At 45.5% G+C, this 21,912-nt stretch overlaps 1 protein-coding gene across 1 annotated transcript in view; it reads right to left on the bottom strand.

The window, feature by feature from the left end:
* Positions 1–14,197, bottom strand: part of TGFBR3 (transforming growth factor beta receptor 3) — a 178,768-nt gene extending 164,571 nt beyond the window's left edge. Inside the window, exon 1 of the mRNA XM_084851937.1 lies at positions 13,945–14,197. The gene's annotated coding sequence lies outside the window, so the exon portion shown is untranslated. The remainder of the gene's footprint in view (positions 1–13,944) is intronic.
* Positions 14,198–21,912: the final 7,715 nt, after the last annotated feature.

The following is a 21,912-nucleotide window of genomic DNA, read 5'->3' as shown; positions in this document are numbered from 1 at the left end:
ATCCTCTTGCTCAGCAGCTCCTCAAATATGAATGTTTAAGCAACAACTCCTGTTTTCCAGGTCCTCCACTTCAAACTGGAGCTCTCTGGTTGCAGTGAACAGGCATTCTGTTTCTGACTGTCTATATAGCCCCAAGTTTACTGCTGAATTTGCCATCTCCACGACATCTGTCAGTTTCACTGTGACCTCATTTAGTTTATTTTCTAGAGGCTGCAGAACAGCTAGCCAAGTCACGACTTGGTTGTCTTAGTTGGGCCACGATCTCTACCATTTCTGCGCCTTTTGGAATTTTCACATAGCTGCATGCTATACTGAGGTCTTTCCATGCCCTCTGGTGTGCTTAAAGGATCTTGCAATAGAAAATATGCCCCGAAGTTCTTTTCATGCTGCGGTACCATTCAATGCTGCATTACCAAGCTGTTGTGACCTTCCAAAGCTATTATAATTGCTATCTTTGATTCATATAGCCCAATGGATCAAAGGGCTATTAATTTATGTGGCTCTCTTGCTTATGAAAGGCATTCTGAATTGGTACTGTCCACACGCTTCTGCTGAATGTGTGTCAGCTCTTACCAAAGCAATGCCCACGGGTGGATTAAGATGTAACATGCCTATTACAAATGCCACATGTAGGCTCCCCTCAGTTGCTCAAAATAGCCTCCCGCTCCACAGGTAGAGCAGCGAGTGTGCAGTGCTCATCAAGCACACTGGGCAATTCCCTCTTGGTCAGATGTTCCACCCAACACACACACGCTTTTTAAGTAATTTATTTCCCCTACCATCAGTTATCCCTTTTCTGCACAAAATGTCTCACTCTTTGGTGATAGCCAAGTCATGGGTCTCTGCCTGGCAGCTCTAACATGTGTACTTCCCTTTATTTGGCTCTATAGTACAGTGTCTTGGTTTGCACATAGCACTAATCCATGGTTTATTTAACCCATGGTTTGTTGCTCTCCCCAGGGTTTATCTGGCAGCTGATTGAACAAACCATGGTTTGTTTTCTCAGTGCCTGAGTTGTTTGTTTCCCTCCTCCCTTGCCTGCTCCCTCTATGTATCCGAAATGCCTTTCTGGTTCTGTAGTACTGGCATGTACTAGGTTATTTTGACCACTCTTGCCTGCCATCTCTGTAGCCTGGACAGAAAATCCATGAACAACCCCTGGTTCTGGGTTCACACTTAACGGGCCTGTTAGCATGTAACAACAACCCATTAGCTAACAAATAACAACACTGGGTTGTCATGCATAGAGATAAGTGTGCCCACCTCTTCCGCTTTTACCCCAAAGCCCATGATCGGCTCCTTCGTAAATTGTGAAGTATGATGTATAAACCCAGTCTGCTGGGTTGTCTGGGGGCTAAACAACCCAGTGGTTAAGCCATGGTTTGTTGCTGGGTTAACTGCAGGGTTATTTAGCCACCTTGGGTTCCTTGCAAGAGGAAAAAAGGTGGGATATAAATGCAATAAATAAATAAATAATTTTAGCCCCTAAACAACCCAGCAGTTTTGGGTTTGTATGTCACGCTCCACAGCCTACAAAAGAGCCGATCGTGGATTGTGTGGTAAAAGAGGAAGAGGCGGGCACTCTGTAGGCAGCACGCCCACTTGTCCCCAGTCATGCACGACAGCCCATAGGTTTTTTAACCAATGGGTTGTTGTTACGTGCGCACCAGGTCAGTGACAACCCATGGTTTAAACAATCCATAGTTGACCACCCAACAGCAAACCATGGGTTCTCTCTCTGGGTTGTTCATGGTTAACAAACCATGGTTTGTTAGCACAGATGCATTCGCACATCATGACAATCCAGAATTCAACAAACCATGGGTTAGCATTATGTGTGAATCAGATCACTCTTCAGCACTTATTTTGGTGGTTGTTCCATGGAAAATGCAAGATGGGTTGGTATTCGGATGTAGCAACTGACAACTTTCAAAGAAGAAATGAAGAAAGTAAAGGATTTTGAGTCCCTAGTCCATTACTGAGGGATTAGCCAGGAAATCTCTCTTTTGACATGAATACCAAGAAGCTGCTGGATCCTCCCCTTTATGGCATTATAAAAAAGTGCCCAGCATCTACAATGCACAAGCATACGCCTGCATGGTAACTCACTGCACACTCCCCACCCCCCAGATAAAATGTCACTGTCTTCAAGAGGAATTTTGCAGCATCCAGCCTTCATTAAATTTACATAGTTGTAATGAAATCAACCCAAGTTAACTCACAGCCAACGCCTCCTCTGCCATTGTTTATTACACCACAGAGACACAGGCTGTGTTTCCACCAGCAATTTACTCCAGACTGTGTGGTTAGGTCTTTGTGTTTCCATGACGTTGTGGCCATTCACCACCAGCCCCTCATTTTAACGTGGAAAAACCGCTTCTTCTGAGACTGCTTATAGTCCGACTTTTCCAGCTTACCGCAGCTCCATTTCTGACCTATTTCCACCATCGCACTGGGTCCGGTATCATAGTCCCGCCCATGGGGTGTGCAGCCCAGCCTTTGTGGGTGTGTCACTCTGACCTCAGTGATCCAACACTTTCCCTTCCTGTTTTCTGGAAGTTTCATCACCATTTTGGAGCAGGATGCCGAGGGACCAACTTTTAAAACACCATTGAAAATAAGCACCAGAACATAACCCATGACTCCAGTCAAGGGGTGTTTTCTCCCATTGTGCTGAATGAGGCTTGCCCTCTCAGTGACCACAGAAATAACAGAGAAGCCCCTCAGTTGATATGGCACATATCAAAGCCAATTCCTTAAATGCAATTAATGGCAATCTCAAGGCTCTGATCCATTGCCTTAGGACTTAACGCCTTCACAGCTTCCATATAGAGATCCTGTGCATTAAAATGGGGCCTGGTTTCAGTCTCTTTCCCACAAGAAACCCATTAGTGTCTCCTCAGAAGTAACTCCCATTGTGGTGGATGAGGCTTGCCTTTGAATGCCCACATCAGAACTTATAGAGATTCCCCCTCAATTGAAATAGCATACTTTAAAGCCCAATTCCTTAAGTGCGATTACGCGAACAAGCGGGATTACGAGGCTCCCATGAATTGCCTTAGGAAGAAAGTACTTCACAGCTTCATTATAGAGATCCTGTTGGTTACAATGGGGGCTGGTTTCCGTCTTTGTGTTCTCCCCCACACACCCCTTTCCCAGCACAAGCGTACGTGTGTCTACTATGAAGTAACTCCAATTGCGCTCAGTGAGGCTTGCTCCTGAAATGCAGGTGCATCTGGATTCTCAGGGGAAAGGAGAAAGTGGGGGAGAGGGGGGAAGCCTCTCTTCACAGCAAAGCTGATTCCTTTTTAAAAATCCGGTACTGCTCCATTAGCTTCTCCTTCCATTGTCCTGGAAACACGGCCGAGGAGGCAGGAACACGGATGATGCAATCAGACCCAACCCGGACTCCACTCAGACTCCACCCAGCTATCAAGAAAATAATTCAATTAGAGCTCAGTGGAAACAGCACAGAGCCCCATGCTACAGTGATAAGCCGGGTCTCTAAAGGCTGTAGAAACAGGAAAAGGAGAAAATGCAGTTGGGGAAACATCACAACAAAGTTGCAAACAAAGTGAAGCCAATAGCGTGGAAACTCACCCACAATCTCACAGACATGCCTTCTTCTTTTATTTTTTAAGAAAACTAGCTAGCTGCAGATCATGACCTTCAGATAAACTATTCTCTTCCAATCTTTCAAGGTCTCGACAAAACCAATTTAATCTCAAATTCTTATCACTAAACCTTCCTTACATGCAAAAACAGAGAAATTCACTCAGGCCATCTGCTTAAGCTTTAGTTAAATGGTTCCTATCGAAACAAACATTTATCAGAGCAAACGCCTTTTGGCATTGAAAAAATACATATGTTGTTGAGATGAACTGTTCCCACAATATACATGTAGAACTGCACAAAGTATTCATGATCCACATATAGTTTATTTTTTGCTTATGCTGCAAAAAGGTTCAGCATAGCAACCTCCTAAATGATGAATCAGAGACTTTGCATATAGCTACATTAGGAAGAGACATGCTGCTTTTGGTTCAAATGCACAGATTTGAAAACTTGATGCTCCCAGGGAGAAAATAAGAACATTTGGGATGGAAAGAGACCAAGAAACAGATCCAAAGGCAATCCCCAAAGTACTTTCAGAGTTGTGCTGCTTTTCGGTCCAGTGAAGCCATAAAAGAAGCTAATTGCACTGAAGTCATCATAATGTAGAACCATTGAATAATAGCTACAACATAGACATAGGATTCTGCAGTAAGGAGGGAAACATTTTTTTCCAATCTGGGGTCCACATAACTGGCAGGCCATATCCAAGCCCACACACACACACGTCACCAGCCACACACAAGCATGCACACAAATATGCACAATCAACTCTTTGGAAGTAACTATGCAGAACAACTCCAAAGAAGTTGCTGCAAGGAACATTTGCACAGCACAGACTACTTAGTGACACTAAAGTCTCCCTGCCTTCTTGCACAGGATGTAACATAGCGCCCTTGCCCTTCTTGTGACTTGCCAAGCTGAACATAGCATGCAAACCATGAATTCTGGCCAGACAGATATGTTGAATTGACAATCCACCTGTTATTGCAAATGGATTGTTGCCCATGATGAACACACCCACCCATCACACACACACAGGAGCACCCAGGTTTTTATCCTTCTTCAGACCTCAAATACTTGTGCCCAACTTGTACACATATCCACACATGTAGCTCTTCAAAAAGAAAAGAGGCAAAACAGCAGAGCAAGGCTACCTCCCTTAACCACTGCTCTGTCATTCAAGGGAAATTTTTCCCCTTTGGCCAGCCGTTTCCAATCTAATCAATTTCACTCCCAACATTCAGTCTCCTCATTCAACACTTTATTCACCTGCTGGGCTAGAGGAATGAACTGTGATCAGGATAGGATACAATGAATTTACAGCCTCTCCCCTCCCATTAGCTTTGAACTGTTCTCCAGCTACAAAAGCTGGGCCAGGGCTCGTACCATTGCAGCATTACAGCAGAAGCTGTCCTCACTGCTCTTCAGAAATTACTGTCTATATACAGCCTTATTATACTGGTGAAAAACTTATGTGGGTCAATGCGCAATAGATATATAGTGTTTCAAATCCCTAGAGAATCAGAATCATCAAATGCCTTGCTGTCACATTTTAATGGGGCAGAATGCATGTTTATACTCTGGTTGAACCATGGGTTGTCTGTTGAACTGTGACTTAGCGTATTGTCCGAACCCAGGACATTTTCTGCAGGGTGGATTGTTAACCATGCAGCAAGGCTTATTTTTCTCAAACAAGCCACCTTGAGAATCCATAGTCTGTTGTTGGGTTGTTCCGGGTGGTTAACAAGCCATGCTGCAGAAAATGTCCTAGGTCCAGACAACATGCTAATCCACAGTGCAACAAACAATCCATGGTTCAAGAACAACCCACACTCAACCACTAAGTGTGGGTTAGTGAGTTGTGTGAACCTAGCCAGTAGGAAAAGGGGTTAGGAGGGAGGTGGAAAACATGAACTCAAGACACTAGCTCTTAGTTACGAAGTTCTTAAAGATGTTCTTTTGGGCAAGAAAGGGTAAAGCAAGGGCTCAGAAGCTGTTCCTTCTCTGGCAGATGTATGGAGCCAGGGTGGTGTCCCTCTTGCCGTGATACTCTTCCTGGAGTCGGGGGGGGGGGGGCAGCCTCCCAGTGGTTCTTGGTTCCCTGGCTGAGGGATGAGGACAGTGTGTGCTGCCCTGCTTTGCAAGGCCTCAGGCAGGGGTCAGCCTTAAATACCTTTTTAACTGGAGATTCCAGGGATAAAACCAGAAACCTTACACATGCAAAGCAGGGTCTACTACTGTATTATAGCCCATCCCATTCTAATGACAAAGAATAAGAACCAAATATTCCATCAAAGGGGATCAAAAATACCGTATTTTCCAGCATATCAGTATTTTATAGCCAAAACAAGGCAGGGTATCAGGTCAGCATAGATCTATGTGGCAAACAATTACTACTGACACGTAGCCACACAAAAAGTCAACAACATGTCAATTCAATAATATTTGTTGAACAAAACTGTGGCATTTAGAGATAGTTGCCTCTTTTTCTGAGCGAAACTTGGAAACCATTTGTAGTTTTAGAGATTTACAAAACTCCAGTTAAAATCATGTATACTTTTTCACAACATTCAGCGGTGTCTTAAGAGCGCAGCACAGAAATCTGGTGAAAATGTGCTCATTTTATTGTTGGGCCCAGACATCGGACATGTTCTGAAAGCAAGAGGTGAGCTACTCAGGGAGGCACTGGCAGCTGCCAGGAAGACAGAAGCTCCTTCCTGACCCGCTGCAGTTTGTGACTGGACGGTTAAAAACTGGCCATCGCATCAGCTCCTCCCAGTCAATGCAACAATAAGGCGGAGTCCTCAGGGTTTGTGTTTATTGTGAGTGCCAAGGAACAATGGAGTTACTCTCTGATTCTACTACTTTTACTTCCTTACAGCCCTTACACCGGAGACCTTAAAATATAAGGCTGCATTTTCCTGCTTCCTCCGTCTTCCTTTGACCTGTTTGCCCCCAGGGTGAGGACAAAAAAAAAAGCTTTGCCAGGAAAAAGATATTTGTTTTATCTAAACTTTATGCAGGCTTGAGCAGTAACTTTTCTTGGCTTAGGGAGGCTGGGACAGGTTTTAAGAACCCCAGCTCCAGATGAACATCTAAAGTTACAAACATAAGACTATTAAGCAAGCAGATTTGACACTCTTTTGACACCCTGCTGTACGATCAGGGTGAACACAGAAACATGGGAAGCTGCTTTATACTGGGTCAGACCATTGGTCCATCTAGCCCAGTATTCTCAACACTGATTGGCAGCAGCTCTCCAGGGTTTCGGGCAAGATTCTTTCCTGAACCTGCCTGGAGATGCCAGGGATTGAACTTGGGACCTTCTACATGCAAAGCAGGTGCTCTACCACAGAGCCATGGCCCTTCCTCAAGTGGCAAGAGGACAGAATCCCCACCCCCATCCTTTGAATGTGTGCTTCTCTCAAGACAATTAAAGATCTGGCAAACAAACCAGATGCAGTTGGACAAATAATGGAGGTCAAGCAAGGCTTTATGAGGGAAAAGTGGCACGGGGAAGGGGAGAGAGGCTTTGAGGGTATAACACTTCTAAGTCAGGAGTGGGAGGGTGCGGTGGCCTCCCCTCTTTTTGCCGTTAAATTAGACACACACCCAGAATAAAGGTGTCCACAATACTGCAAGTTTGCCTTTAAAAAAAAAAAGAAAACAGAGGCTTCAATAACAGAAAGGGAACAGATGGCCGGGAAGTAGGACAGCACAAGATTTTCAGCCAGACCAAGTGCGCAAAACACGCATCATGTGCAAACGGTGGCAGAATATAGGGTGCGGCCCACACCAACTCCTTGAGAGATTTCCTGTAGCGTTACCACATGAAACAATGCTAGTCAGGATGCACTCTTACTGAGTAATGAGCTGAAGCCACATCTCCCAAGTCAAAACCATTGATAGTAGCCACTGAAGAAACACACACACACACACACACACACACACCCTGATACAGTCATGTCTGGAAGACTTAAAATGAGTAAGTGCTTAATACTAAACACCTACGCTGAGGACCAAACAAGACAGGACAATGGCGGATCCTACAGTTTAAACCCAGCTCTGGCACAACCACATAGAAGGTGCGGGGGGGGGGGGTCTAATTTAACGGCAAAAAGAGGGGAGGCCACCGCACCCTCCCACTCCTGACTTAGAAGTGTTATACCCTCAAAGCCTCTCTCCCCTTCCCCGTGCCACTTTTCCCTCATCCATGCTCCAATACCAGAACTGAGCCTGGCTGAGAGAAAAGCACTAGAGAGCAAGTGCAAGGAGTTAGAGGGGCCGGGAGAGGGCTGAGCCCTCCTCACCCACGCACCCTTTTTGATGTTAAAATTGGACCTTCACCCCCAGAGCTTCTACGTGATCGCAGCAAACCGGGGTTTAAACACACAGATCTGCCACCATCGCATCCAGCTTGGCCCAACGACTCTCCCACCATTCAGAGAAAGTCCTTTTTCCCAGAGAAAGCCTGGGAGAAAAGATAAACTTTGCAGCATGCCCTCAAGGTCAATATCCTTGTGCTGTAGTAACCAATTGGGGAAAGCAAGTTCCAGAGGAGATGAAGACCCTTTGCTGTGACATTCTGCCTGGCAGTGCTCTCCTGACTAAGCCAGCAAAACGTCTGGTTCTAATTTCTCAGCTGCTCTGAGGCCGCGGCAGCCTAGAAACAGACACACTCTCTGCCACAGCCGGTATCCAAACCCCTTGCACTTGGTGAGATGAAATTACAGCTGGCCAAAATAATTAGGATACTATTGCTTCCCCATAGATGACTTAAAAAAAATAATAATGTTGGAGATTTTGAAACTTTCTTTAAAGAGAAGTAATTAAATACAGCTAACACTGCAAGCTTGTTAATAAATCAGCCGCATATTATCCAAGAGGCGTCAAGTGCAGAACTATGACTAAAATAAAGGAGGCCAACTCAGAACAGCAATACTGAGACTATTATGTTAACACTATTATATCTGCTCCATTCTGTTTTATTCCAATACTCAATTAAGAATCTAATAGGAAATTTTAATCAAGTAGCCATGAAGATAATGAGACCTCCATTCAAATGGTATTTTGATATATTCCAACAAAGGTCTTGACACCTGAAAAAAGCCAAATTGTATTTGGGAACATAGAACACTGGCTCATGCCAGGCTAGACTGTTTGTCAATCAAGCCCAGGGGTGAGTCTCTTCGGAGAGCTGGGGCTACACTGGAGCCCCCAGAACCCGCCGGGGGCCGTAACGTTCCACCGCTGCGGCTGCCAGAAGTGGCTGTGCTGCAACCAGAAGTGCACAGCTAGCAATTCTGCTGGGAAACAAGGCATGCTGAGAGCAGGTGCTTTGCTTCCCAGAAGAACTGCACCCCCAGCCCACCAAACAGCCGAGGGGCAAGCGTGATCCTGCAGGGAAAGAGAGTGCGAGACCCTCCTGTGCCCTATTTCTCCACAGAACTGGCGATCCTCGTTTTCCAGCAGAACTGCTGGGAATCGAACAGTACAGCTGCAATGGGGGCCATGTCACAGACGCAGGGAACCTGGTAGGGGCCAAAAAACTCCCCTGTGGGGCATATGGCTGATGGGCCATTTGTTGCCCAGCCCTGATCCAGCACAATATTGTCTACGCTTTTTGGCAGCAGCTCTCCATGGTTTCAGGCACAGATATTTCCCAGTATCTGATCACTTATTTTTGTTTTTAATTGGAGATGCCAGGAACTGAACCCGATACTTTCTGCGTTCAAAGCATGTGTTCATCCACAGAGCTATGGCTCCTCACAGTACGTTTTCTTTACGGCACTTTCTTAGATAACATAGATTGCTTACAGGATACTATCAGCAGCATAAACAGTCTTGCACAGGGATCAACCCTGATCAGCAGCATATTTTTAATAACAAAAATGAAGGCTTCACTGCTTCAATTATACAAGCCAGAAGGCATATTCTGCATGCTACTGAACATCTTTAGGTATTGTAAGAGCCAGCCTAACCACTGTTCCCCATCCAAACCTTTATGGTTTGTATGCATATTTATTGAAAAGTCAAATCCCACTGAGCTGAATGGGACTTACTCCCAAGAGTGCCTAGGATTCCCTCCTTAGAAACAGATGCAACTGCAATACATTTTAGAGCTGTCAGCATTTGTCCCAGGAGAGCTTCTTAGTCTTAACAGCTGTATGACAAGCAAAAAATCTGTGGGTGAAGCTTTCCCCGCACCTTCCCATCACTGGAAAAGGTTTTCCCTCCAGAATTTCTGCTTGTTGTGCAGCTGTTAAAGACACAGGAGCCCTGCTTGAAAACAACGGTTGGCAAACCCAACTGAAATGCATGAAGACTTAAGCACTGTTATGAAAGATGCAGTTATTGCTTCATAAGCCTGAGGGAGATATGTGCAAAGGAAACAAGGCAATGCCAAAGGCTGACATACTGACACAGGAGCCCTGTCAGATAAAAAAGTTGGCAATCCTAAATAAAAGGAATTGAGGCTTTATTGACATACATTTGCCAAACGAAGTACATATAATGGCTCCTACTTTTAATCTTCAAGCAGCATTACTTCCACCCTAACCCTACCAACATACATTCAAGCAATGAGGGAGCAGCAGGACAAGTTTGCTTCTAATCAAGGTAAGATGAGTGAGTTCATTTTAACACCTGAGGACAAAAATCCAAAGTTATGGTGAAAAAGCACTGTGTCACATTTATCTCCACAAAGCAATTCTTTTAACATCAGCTAATATATTACTACCGAAAAGGTACCCTGAACTTCCATATAGCATCTGTGCAGAATATTCCTATTATACTGATATGTCACAATTACTGAGCAATCCTATAAATGTCTAGTCAGTAGTAAGTCCCATTGAAGTCAATGGGGTTATTCCCAGGTAAGCAGGTACATGATTACAGCCATACAGCACAATCCTATGCTCATCTACTCAGAAATAACTCCCACTTGAACTCAATGGGACTTACTCCCAGGTAAATGTAGACAGGATTGCAACCTTACTGCAATCCTACTTACTTGGGAGTAAGTCCCAGTGAACTCAGTGGGGCTAACTTCTGAGTAGATATGCATAGGCTTGCACTGACAAATGACATATTCTGGACAAAGTTTGGTATACCCCATTCCTAAGCACTATTTTTTTTTTACTGGCACAGCAAGTCTTAGGACCAGAATGCAAGAGAGGATTTTTACTGGAGTGTTCTATTTGTTTTGAAAGGAAAAGGGAGACTGAGCTGTTCTGTATTATGTGCATGCAACAAATAATGATTCAAATACCCACTTCTCATTCACAATAAGGGCAGAACTGGTAATATTTGGCAGCAGTCTCAACATACTGACCACCACCACCCCATGCCTGCTTTTTGTAACATCTTGTCTGATGAAGAGATCTGGAGATCTCAAAAGCTTGCGTATTTTTTGTGATCTTTTAGTTGGCCTAATAATGGTATTACACTAGTGTGGATTTTGGAATGTTTCTTATGGTCAACGTGGCCACCTTTGTTTTTTTTCTCAACTTCACTGAAGTTGTAAAAGATCCCAAGGGGATGCAAAAAATTAAAAGTTTGCTGAAGCTACATTTAGGACTGAGCCATTAGCTGACACAGTTCATTTGACTCTACTTCAACTGCACAGATGACTTTGATTGCTAAGCTATCAAATCAATCTATTTAAAAAATTTTAAAAACCAGGGATCCCTATTTTGGGACTGGTCCAAAGTAAGGGACAGCCTTTTAAAGAATCAGCTCTTTAAATACAGAACATTCAACAACCTTAACTTGGCTAGAAACTATTGATAAAAAGAGCACTACCAAGCAGAGCTATCATGACCAAACAAGCTTGGTATGTGCTGGTATATGCCCAGAGCCATTTGCCTAATTAGCTGCCCGCTTGTCATGTTGTCAGAATCCAGGCAGCATGGCTTGTCTGAGGGGGAAACAACCCTCAAATAACCCTACAACAGGTCATGGGTTACTTGAGGGTTGTTTCCTCCTCAAACCAGCCGTGCCACCCAGGGTTCTGACAACATGGCAAACTGCACCCAAGTGGGTAATTAGGCTAATGGTGTCTAGCACACGCCACAAATTAAAAGAAGCCATGAGGCTTAAGCCACAGTGGCTTGTTTTGATCATGCAAACTGGGTTTTAGAATGAAATACTTCTGCAATGAAAGATATAGCCACAAGAATATAAGGGCAATAATCAGAAGGATATCATTTTGTAAAGCTTCTTGTCCAAAGGACACATTGTACTAGCCGTTGTTCAGTCCAATTCAGCTAATACCACAAAACCACAGATGGCAAACCTATACCCGAAAATTCATAAACCGAACTTGCTCTTGCTGTCCTGGGATGACACTGGCTTGCAGCCCAACTGCATTTATGTTTACTCAGAAGTAACTCCCACTACTGTCTTTGATGGAGCGTATTCCCAGGTATGTGCACACATGAGATTACAGCTGTTTTCTATATGCTACGTGCAACACGTGTAGCCTTCTTGAAGACATTGATTTAAAAATCATTCTGCTCCTACCTCATAGTTCTCCTGGTCATTCTAAAATACACTTTTAACCATGTAGGACTACTTGGAAGTAAGTCACACTGAATTCATCTGGATATACTCCCAGGTAAGAGTGCACAGGTTTGCAGGATTCTTCCATCCAGAAATCTTTCACAGTATTTGTTGTCAGCTTTAATTAGTTTATTCCTGACATCCACCCACACAAAAAGAATTGCCCTAAGAAACACAGAAAGTTAAGTAACCTTCTTGTGGTCACACAGGAAGCCTGTAGCAAGCTGAGAACAAAATTTCCGTAATATTGGATTTTTAAAAAGAAAGAGAAAAAACACCGTTCTGACCTGACAAATCCAAATTGTAGCAGTTACATATTCTTGCTATATAGTTTAAAAACACTGAAATATTACTGTTAAGTGAGATTATGGTCCCTGAAGCTTAAAAGGCATTTATCAAAATCTAAACATAGTAAGAGTGACATAGTTCAGATGCTTTACAAATCAAACCTGTAATCAGAGCCAAGAATTCAAGAATGGAATAGGAGTTGTTGTGTAATAGTAAACAACACATAGAGAACAATATCACTGCTTTGATCACTTGCCTGAATTCACAACTGCAAGGAATCAAAGAACAGTTTACACACCAGAGAGTCAATTAATTCTATAGTTAATTTCTCCAATTAATTTCTGCAATACAAACATAAACTGAGTCAATGTATACTTTTGAGTGAAGGATTTCTTTTCCTGCCACCCACAAAACATTTACTCTGGAATAGCAGAATAGAACACAGTGGCATGACCACAGTGGTAAACAGTCTGCACACTGTCGCTCTAGTGTGGTTTGCTGCCTCGCTCGCAACATCTGTCATACTGCTCAGAGTAAAGCAGTGATTGCGGGGTTACACTGGAGTTGATCCACTGAGGCTGATTGTTTTGGGGTAAACAGGGCAGGATTGCACTTGGGGTTATCCCACTAAAAGAGGTATATTTTGAGTTATGGGCTTGTTGGGCATCCATCAAGAGAGGCCACCAACTCCCGAGTTGTCTGTCTGGAATGTGATCCTTACTCTAGAGAGATCTGTTGCGCATCCAGTGTGAGGCTTTCAAGTGTTTTGGAGAAGTTACTCAACCCTTCATACCTCCAAGTCAAGCTGATCAGAAAGGAGGATGGGCTCTGGGCATCAGCAGTTCCTGGGTGCCTGGGGATCAAACCTGGGTACCCAGAAGACGTGCCTGGGAGCATCTCCAGTCAGGTTCTATGCCAGCCTTCTCCAACTTGGTGCCCTCCAGATGTGCTGGATTTTAATTCCCATCATCCCCAGCCAGCATGGCCCATGGCCATGACCGCTGGGAGGTGGCGCCCCAAACATCCAGAGGGCACCAGGTTGGGGGAGGCTGTTCTATGCTAACGGCTTCGAGAGGGGGGCAATCCCGGAGGGGGGCCAATCCAGCTGCCTGCCCCGCAGCTGGAGCACAAGCACTGTTCCTCCATGCCAGGCAAGGCGTGCGCCTCTCCGCGGCTCCCTCTCTTATCTCGAACGGCCAAGCCCTGCCAGGAAAGCCGCTCGCCTTTACTACAAAGCGCCTTCGCGCTTGTAAACACGCACCCAGCCAGCCCTCGATCGAAGCGTGGGCACGGTCCGACCCCGCGCGAGCTCCGGGGCTGCTCCGAAGCAGCGAGCGGAGGAGGGGGGAGTCCCGGAGCGAGAGGGGGAAACTCCCGCACACACCCACGCAAGCGCGCGCTCTCCTCCGCGGGGACTCCCTCGCCCCGGGGGCGCCCCGCCGACCCAGCCCCCGGCTCGCTGCTCCCCTCCGCGCTCACCGCTCCGGAGATCTGTCAAGGCGGAGCGCCGCGAGGCTGCACCCTCGCCTCCGCCCTTCCGCGCGCGCCCCGCGAGCCGCAGCCGCGTCCCGGCTCACGCCCTCCGCATCCTGCGCGCCTCCCGCGAGGAAGGAGCCCGGGACCCGGCCGGGCTGCGCCGCGCAGAAGACGCGCCCGTCCAGGCAGCGCCCCCACCCGCGAGCGCCAGGAGAGACGCACCGACTCGCTGCGCCCGGGCTCCGCGATTAATCCCATCGCGCTAACGGAGGGAGACCCATCCCCAGCGGGGGACTCGCGCTCGGGCCCATCAGTCAGAGCCGCGGAGGCTTGCTATTGGGCGGAGGGCGGGGCTTGCGCGGTGATGGGCACCGGGAGCCCTTGCCAAGGAAAACTCCTCCTTCCCCTCGCGCGCCTCCCGGTTCGCGACTTCCTTAGATGCGTCCGGAGCGCCGCTTGGGTGCCGCTTCTCTTCCCCGCGAGAGGGGAGAGTTGGTTTCCTCGCGGGCTCCCGGCGACGGGCGGGGGGGATGATCGGGCCCATCCGTGCTGGAGGAAGTGTGAGTTTCCTTGGGAGAAGGAGCCCTTCAGCTCTGGGGAAAGGACAAACTGGGGACACCTTGTTTTCTCTCCCTCCCTCCCGCACTTTCTGGATCGCGGACATCCTTAACCTTATACAGCGTTGCAGTTCGATATTTTTATTTTTTTCTGAACTGGCACGTTTTCTGGTTTTCCCTACCCAGTATTTCTGATATTACTGATGGCAAACTTTGCAAGAAATGTTCTGTTTTGTTTTTAGTGCTGCTTTCCCGATATTTTTAAGCCGTGGTTGAATTGACACAGACTGTACTTTTTTCATTTCAGTTCCATTTGACCCCTTCACACACATGCCCAGCAGACCCGTGTGTGTGTGTCTGTGTGTGTATAGATATAGATATATCTTCCAACAGAGGATAACACTGTATGCATCTGATGAAAAGCTTAAGCTTTAGCCATAATAAATGTGATAGTGACCAACTCTCTGGGAAGTTGCTTTTTATTTCTCTCTGTCCTTACAGTCTCATCTCGCTACTTCCAAAACAAACACACCAATAATCCAACCATTCCTGGCCTACATATTTCAAATGGCAATGTGGGCTGGATCATGTTTACTCAGAAGTAAGCTTCAATAAGATCCATAGAATGTCCTCGGAAGTGTGTGAACGCATCGCAGCTTTAAATCAACACTTCAGTTCCTGCAGGATTCTAGACGGTTTTCATCCTAGTGAGTTGCGTAAGTTCTACTCCCCAAACAGGAACTGCATGCAAGAAAAGATTGAAATCATTAACAGCTGGATCTTACATGAGCGTGCAAAACTGAGATGGCAAGTATTTAAAAAGTGATTTATTCCCCACATTTCCCCTCCCCACATTCAATTTTTTAAAAGTTTCTTCAATTAGGAGAACAGCCTGACAGTTATGCCAAGTGCAAATGAAGCCAAAACAGGGAGGCCTATCATGTGGAATACCTGATTTCTGTTGTTCCCCAACACGATAAAACAAGGACGACATCACAAAGATGGCTGATTTGCCACTGTTGGTTCTGATCAGATTCATCACTATCTTGAGCTAGAGCAGCCTTCTCCAACCTGGTGCCCTCCAGATGTTTTGGACCAACTCCCAAAAGCCTCAGCCAGTATGGTCAATGGTAAGGAATGCTGGGGGTTCTAGTCTAAAACATCTGGAGGGCAATCCAGTTAGGGAAGGCTGAGGGGGACATCAGGGCCGGCGGGTCTTACTTACACTTGTCACCACTAGATGCAAACAGACTGTGGCCTAGTAGCACCTGTATATATGGCTTCCTTTGCAAACAGTATTTGGAGCCCCACAGTGGCAAAAGGGGCAGGGGATGAAAAGCGTAATGCACCCCTTTGCTTCTTGATCCATGTTGCCCACTCTCACTTTTGTTTTTTTCAAAATACCCTTGGTCAGGACTCTGGCATAACATCACATGTCATTAGCCAATGAGGTGGTTGAGTTCTGAGGTGCTTGAATGGCTGTACTACTTTGGATTGCAGGTGGAGGACCACATTTTTGAATGCCTCCCTGTATAAACACCTCTGCAAGTAGAAAAACTAGCACTTTATGGAGCAGGCTGAGGAGAATATGCTAGTTTTTATTTACAAGAAGGGTGTGTGTGTTTTGGTCTGTGGGGAGCCAATGGCATTCCACTCCAGCGGTTTGAAATGGGACAGCCCATTCTATCAACTTGGGACTGTACCACCTCATTGTGCTGCTTGTGTAAACCAAGACCTAAGGTGGCAAGCTACACATACTCTTACTTGGGAGTAAGTCCCATTGAACTCAGGGGGACTTACTTCCAAAGTAAACAGATAAGATGGTTGCTATGCAGCCTGATTCTAAGGGTATTTTTAAGGAAGTCAATCCAGCTGAAATCAATGAGCATTATTTCCAAGTAAATTTCATAGAATCATATAGTTGGAAGGTACCTCAAAGATCATCTAGTCCAACCCCCTGCTCAATGCAGGCTCTGCACTGCAGGGTGCAGCCACAGCATCCCTGACAGATGGCCATCCATCCTCTGCTTAAATGCCTCCAGCAAAGGAGAACCCATCACCTCCTGAGGCAATCTGTTCCACCGCTGAACAGCCCTCACGGTTAGAATGTTTCTCCTAATGTTAAGACGAAATCTGCTTCTCTGCAATTTGTACCAGTTAGTTCTAGTCCTGCCCTCAGGAGCAGCGGAGAACAAGTGTGCTCCATCTTCTGCATGGAGCAGAATTTGGTTAAGATCAGTCTTCAAAGCCTACTCACAGCACCAACCGCTCTACTCATGGACATTAATCCAAACAAACAAATAACCCTCCTCTTCCAGCAGCAGTGAAGCAATAGCACCAGCATGCACACCGTGATCAGACATCCTAGAACAGGTCGTCGAGGAGAGGCAAGTATCTGGTCTAAGGTGGTACTGCCTTAGAATAGCACTCTAGGAAAGCTGGAGCGCAATGTGCAATGTTCATACAATGTATGTACATACATTGCAAGGCATGCAATACATTGCAAATTGCATGCAATGCATCCAATGCACATACATAGAAATCTTGGAGGTGCTCCCCTTCCTTCATAACATCATTTTACAATATAGTTTAAAATCTGGTCTTAGAAGCAAATTCTGTTGTCGTTAATGGTGCAGCTGGCATCACTAACGGCACCAGAATCTGGCTGTTCTTAATACATATTTCAAAACTTTGCATCACAGTAAGGCCACCTCTTAGAACTATGGCTAATTTGCATATTATATTTTAATTTGCATATTATTATTATAGTTAGTAGCATATATTGAATATATCTTGTGAACAGTTGGTGGACATACTGCATGCGTTTTACAATCTTGAATCTGAAACTTTTGAATCAGCTTTTGCACAATCTTGATTGTATGGAATTAATCCTTGTTTCCTGTCATTTAATTTTTGCCATTAATTTTTCAGCTTATCATTGAAATGGTAAGGACTAGAAACTTTATAAAATTGTGAAAACTGAGGTTCTAAAAAGTGCCCTTATATTACCCACTCTTGACATAACATCTTAAAATGTGTGCCAGGAAACAACCCAAAGATGCACAGCTTTTGAGTATTTCAGGCCTATATCAGTTCCTTCCACATTTTTCAAGGGGGTGAGAATTTCCTCAATGTACACCAGAGTTAAATAGGTGTACCAGTCAGCCCGTGGCAATCTATGACATTGCACATATTTCTTGCCACTTTCCTGCCTTAAGAATGCATGTTGAGAAAAGTAACACAGGGAGTGAGATCGTTACTCCCAGTGGGCAGCATACATCTTATTTCACTGGTGCGCACACCTTGTACTGTCAGTTCCTTTCCTGTTTTGTTTTGCAAAAAAAACCCATAGATATAATGCTGAAAGTCAACTTGTAAATGCTAAATTGGTTGTCTACACTATGAGAGAAGAGGCACACACCTGTTCTGTCCTTTTGTTCTGCCATAGCAGCTTGCTGGGCTGTTTTGACTTGTTCATCACAAACAGGACATCCCAATTTGCACGCCAGCATCCAATCAGTACTGAGCACTTTGCTTCAAGGTGAGCACGTCACACAACCCACTCACCACGATCCGGACCCTCCTGGGCACTTGCCAGGGCAGAGATCTTAAGGAGCAGGCAGCCTGAGCAGAACAGTTGTGTACACCAGCCCTAATCCTAGAAGAAATACATGACAGTATTAAATGCGCCTAGGAGAACATTCACTTGGAACAGCAATTGCCGGTGAATAGCCTCAAACTCAAATAACTATGAGAGCCTTGTCAAATTCCTTGTCAAATAGAGGGGAAGTCTCCTGTTTCTAATTACTTCGAAGCTGACCCATCTTAAAAGAATTACTCACTGTTTGTATTTTGTAGCAATGAAAGAGAATGCCTGTCAATAGGAATCATGTCTAGCGGTTACAGCTTGCATTGCCAAGCTGAATGTCCAGAATGGGTTGTGGATGTTTTCCCCCAGTGACATAGGGAACAAACCTTTAAGCATGCCATGTGCAGCCCAATCCTCTGACTACTTACTTGGAATGAAGGACCAAATGATTTGTTGCAATGGAGCTCCGTGACTGGTGTTCCCAATGTAATTTTTTCTCTTTTTTAAGGAGCCACCCTTGTGCATGGATGGATGGCACCATCCATGCAAAAAAGAGAAGTATCAGAAGACTCGGAGGAGGCCCCAAGTCGGCAGAAATCCACTCCCCCAAAATCTTTAGAACCCCCCACAAGATTCTTGGACTAAACTCCAAGAACAGCTCAATGAAGACTATGCTCAGTGGGCATGGAATAGTGACTGATGGGGGGGATAGAACATTGTGGGGAGGGGGAATGGAGTATCCTGGAAGAGGTCCTGGCTGGCTGGCACCTTGAACGGGGGCACTCCACACTGCAACATTTTGTTGCAGGTCCCACATTTATCTATTTTTTATTTTTTTAAAAAAATATTACCTTCACTCACCCCAGGTCTCTTATTTTGGGAGATCATTCAGGACACTGTGATCCCAGATTCCTAAATATGAATTCTGAGTGGCTCTACGGCAAGGTTATCCCATGGCAGCGGTGTGCTCACAATGTGATTTATTAATAAAGTAAGCACAACTACGAAGGCTGCCAGAACTGACTGGGCGCAAGTCAGGGCTGATCTTTGGCAGCTTTTCTTGATTTGTTTTAAACTTGGAACATTGTGCATGTTGCAGCATGCCATGGCTCTGCCTTATCACTGCTCAGCTACTTTTAGGATACATTATCTTTATGTGTGACAAGAGAGGTGTGGGAGAGGAAAGTCTCTTGAACAAAGAAGGAAAGCATGTAATCTGCAACTACATCTGCATATTTAAATGTTAAAGCATATTCTAGCCCCTAGGTCCATTTAAAGGGATTTGATTTACACTAATGATATTCAGAAATCTGGTTTGAATTTAAATACTAATTCAGGGAACTGGATTTGTATGCATGTGTTTGAAGCGAAGGCTGATTTACATCTTTTTCCCCTTCACAGAAGAATCCTGTAACCATTTTCCACCAAACTGAAAGCATAATCCAGAAAATATTGCTACATCACTGTACTGCTTTTGTACATTTTAAAATTGCTACAGGGCACTGACATTGACCTTAATCCACTGGGGGGTTTGGTTTTGTTCCCTATTCAGAGGAGATTAAGGGTGCAATCTTATGCATGAATAGACAGAAAAAAATCCTACAACTTCCAGCATGCCCCAGCCAGCATAGCTGGCTGGGGTATGCTGGGAATTGTAGGCCTTTTTTCTGTCTAAACATGCATAGGATAGTGCCCTAACTGTGTTTGTGGATTAGAAGCCAGAACCCAGAGGATGGGTACACACTGGCTTGGAACTGGGTTTACGTAAAGCATGGGGTGGGAAACATTTTGCCCTCCAGATGTTGCTGGACTGCAACTCCCCTAGCCAGCATAGCCAATGTGAGGGATTATGGGAGTTGTAGTCCCAAAACATCTGGAGGGCCACACATTCCCCATCCCTGACTTAAATCAATCATTACTCCTGAGCCACAGCTTCCTAACAGTTACTTGGGACGAAACCCTGGAAAATATTGGAAGGCTTGTTGCAAATCAAGTCACATCTGGAAGTATTTCCACCACTTAGAATGCTTAGCTTGGAAAGCCTCGAGAGACCCACACATTAGAGGGGTTAAACCGGTGAGCTGTTTCTCTGCCTTGGTCACCCTCTTTCAGATCAGTGATAGAAGAAAGATGGGTGGATGGGAGCCAATGAGTCTTTCCTACAAAGTGCTCAGATACTCAGGTATACTGCAGAGAAGTGCAGCAAATTAACAACCAGCCCCACTGGCTTTTATTCCCCCGGAGTTTCCAGACCCATATTTACAGGACTGGCCCTACCATTAAACAGAGTGAGGTGGCTGCCTCGGGCAGCTGTTTCCGGGGGGTGGGGGTGGCAAGATGTTGGAGGACAGAGCTGTATGTGTACGACACAGCCTACCCTGTGCCCCCTAAGCTACCCTGCTGCCCTCAAGGGCAGTAGAGGCAGCCAGACTTGAAGGGAAGATTCAGCTGTCAGTCCAGTCAGCTTCTGTACATGGAATGGGGTGGGGGGCGCCATCTTGTATTCCACCTCAGGCAGAAAAATCTCTTGGGCCAGCCCTGCATTTACCTCACATCTGCAAACATGGGTCTGACACGTGGGGGCTGGAGCAAGAGAGAAGACATTTTAAGGTGTTTTATCAGGAAACAGCGGGAAGGCAAGGGTTAAACATCCCACCGTACCACTGCTCCACTGTAAACTGTCCCCGTGTGGGGATGCTTTGGAGCACAGAAGCTAATTTTACCCACAGCCAGAGTGTAAGACATAGTTTGGCCCTAAATGTGAGATTTTAACTGTGTGTAATTGGCTCTGGTACAAGAACAAAATTACTCACAGCAGAATAAACAAGGAGTCACCTAATTTTCTTCCCAACACCCTTCCCCCTCCAGAGACATTCCTGGAACCCTGGGTGTGCTGCTAAATCTTGGCAGATGTTCATCACGTAAACAGATTTACATTACGTAGGGCAGGGTGGAGTCAAAATTGAGCCATTCTAATTTCCATTGGTTTTACAAGGAGATATTTGAGCATGTGCTAAACTCCCCCATTGAAATCAATGGGACTTGAAAATGCTTCACTCTAGCTGGATTGTGCCTCTGGTGTTCAGCATTCTTAATGTTAGAGATTGTAGATTAGAGTCCATGAATTTAATCCATGCAGGTTTTTTCACATTGTAAATTCCACTGACCTTTGATGGAGGCATTTTAATGAGGCCAACTCCCATGATCCCATCAGCATGGCCTGCTGGCTGGAAATGATGGGAGTTGTCATCCATCACATCTAGAGGATGCCAGATTGGGGCAGACTCCGGACTGGTCCAAGACATTTTGCTGCCTGAGGTGAAGGACAAGATGGTACCCTCTTCCATTCTATGTACAGAAGCTGACTGGACTGTTAGTTGAATCTTTCTTAAATACAGGCAATGGGACAGCATCTTCCACTGCATCTGAAGGCAGCAGGCTAGTTTAGGGGGCACAGGGCAGACTGCATAACCCCCAGCTCTCTCCTCCAACTCCTTGCTGCCACCTCCCAGCATCTGCCACTTGAGGCAACCGCCTCACTCTGCCTAATGGTACAGCCGGCCCTGGGCAGACGATTCTAGGAAGGAAAACACCGAACTTATTATATAATAGTTTTATGTAATGGCATAGTTCTCTCAGTACCTTAGGGTGAATTCATCTTGTGGTGTTTAACGATCAGTGCCCATTATGGCTGACATGTGGAGGGAGACTGCATTAAAACATTGCATCTAGAAGATGACCCTGCTTGGTGAACCACTGGGGTGTAACAACTCTCCCACACAGTTTGGGTGATTTTCTCCATGCCACTACAGACCTACCCTTTTG

Source organism: Heloderma suspectum, chromosome 4 (genome assembly GCF_057233095.1).
Source record: "Heloderma suspectum isolate Gila_16-S chromosome 4, 16-S_ref, whole genome shotgun sequence".
NCBI classification, from domain to species: Eukaryota; Metazoa; Chordata; class Lepidosauria; order Squamata; family Helodermatidae; genus Heloderma; species Heloderma suspectum.
Note: the sequence above shows the minus strand (reverse complement) of the source record. Positions and strands in the feature narration are given on the sequence as shown.